We start from the raw sequence: 2,021 nt of genomic DNA, 5'->3' as shown, positions 1-2,021 counted from the left end.
ATCAAAAGGGATTTTGCAAAACTAAAGATCTTCTTTGACAGAGTATAAGTAATAAAGTAGGTAGAGGTGTATATGTTCTTAAACAAATGAAAAATATTTCTAATTCAGGCTAAAGCTATCTAAGCAAAACCCAGAATGACATGGTCCAAGGAAACAGGAGATTCTTTTAAAGTCAAGCACAAACAAACTAACAGATTCAACATCATTACTGTTATTTAACAATCTTAACACCAACACAACCATCAAGTTGAGGAAAAAAATCAAAGTTATAAGCTTTGAAAGTAGGGCTTAAAACCATCCCTTATTTGCAAATGATGTGACTGGAGAATATTATATGTTGGGAAGGTCCCACCATAATTAAAAAATATCACTACAATCAATAAGAGAACTCAACAAACAAGCAGGATTAAACAGTATAATTAAGGGAAATGCTTTCATAAAACACAACTCATTACAAATAAAAATGGAAGAAACAATACTATTTCTAGTAGCAAGAAAAAGTATTAAATTTATAACAAGATTTGGAAGAAATCTTGTATACTTCTGACCAAGAAGACTTAACGCAATAGCTTACTGTGTTTGATAGGGAGATTTAGCATCATAAAGGTATCAATTTTCCATAAGTCAATTTACAAATTTAATATGATCATCACAAAATCAACAATTTCTTTTCTTAAAAAAAAATTAAGTATATTTATTTATTTTGAGAGACAGAGAGAGTAGGGGAGGGGCAGAGAGAGAGGTAGAGAGAGAATCTCAAGCAGGCTGTGCTCTGTCAGCCCAGAGCCTGAAGCAGAGCTCGATCTCATGAACTGTGAGGTCATGACCTGAGCCAAAATTCAAGAGTCAGACACTTAACCAACTGAGCCACCCAAGCACCCTCAAATCAACTATTTCTTACAATACAGTGGTGACTCAAAATCATGTATGGAAATTTTTTTAAGTTAGAAAAAATACCTTTCAATCTATGAAAAAAAAGCAACCGTGGGTCATTAGCACTTGTACATAATAAAAACCTAAGTTTCAGGAATTAAACAGGGCAGTATTGGCACATCAATCAACAGGCCAGAAGAAAAGAATAGAAATGTCAGAAGCAGATCTCAAACATATTAAAAATTAGCATTTGATAAAGTTATGTCCTACCAGGAAAGATAAAAGTGTCTATTAAATAAATGGTTTGGGTACAAAAGTAAGGTCAGATCTTTAACAGGTTAAATTCCAAATGGTTCCCAGATTTACATGTAAAGAAATGAGTTCATAAAAGCTATGACAAAAAGAAAAAATGAGAACTGTTCTATAATCCCAATGTAGAAAGTCTTTCTAGGACTCAAAATTCAGAATCCACAAACAATAACAGAATACCTCTACATAGTAAAATCTGCCATACTGAACATCAGAGGATAAATAAATGATAAACTGGGAAAAACACTTACAAGTTACATTGTACCTTATGTGCCTAATACATAAAGAATGAAAAAAAAAAGAGTTTAAAAAAAAAGTTAAAAGAAGAGAAACAGAAAAATGAGCAAAGGATACAAATAGAGGTTTTATGAGAAAATTAAAAGTCTACAAACGGCTCGTTTTAAAACTTGACAAAAACACAGATTTCACTTACAATAATAGGAAGGCAAATTATAGGTAAACTAAGAGTGCTCATTTTGACAGCACATAGACCAAGAACTAAAGTGATACAGAGAAAATTAGCATTGGCACTATGCAAATATGACATGCATATTCATGCAACATTCCATTTTCAAAAAGCAATACCATTTTTAAGCATTAACTTGACAAAAATCTGTTTTAAAACATACTTGGCAGGTTTGTGGGGAGTAGCACTCTCATTCGTTGCTGGTCAAAGTGTAAGTTGGCATAGTCCATATGGAGAACAATTTTGATGTATTTATCAAAATTATAAGGTATATACACTATATATACCAATTCCACTTCCAGGAAAGTGTCTTCATATACACAGAAAATGATGTAAGCCCAAGGTTATGCAGTGTAGCATAGATTCTAACAAC

The 2,021-nt window shown here is 32.3% G+C and overlaps 1 non-coding gene across 1 annotated transcript; it reads left to right on the top strand.

Annotated features, from left to right (window-relative positions):
- The first annotated feature begins 1,649 nt into the window (after positions 1-1,649).
- On the top strand, positions 1,650-1,757 carry LOC125147424 (U6 spliceosomal RNA). Its single transcript, XR_007145187.1, has one exon. It is a non-coding gene; the product is annotated as a U6 spliceosomal RNA (small nuclear RNA).
- The last annotated feature ends 264 nt before the right edge of the window (positions 1,758-2,021 follow it).

This window comes from Prionailurus viverrinus, chromosome A1 (genome assembly GCF_022837055.1).
Source record: "Prionailurus viverrinus isolate Anna chromosome A1, UM_Priviv_1.0, whole genome shotgun sequence".
NCBI lineage: Eukaryota > Metazoa > Chordata > Mammalia > Carnivora > Felidae > Prionailurus > Prionailurus viverrinus.
This window is presented reverse-complemented; position numbering and strand designations above follow the sequence as displayed.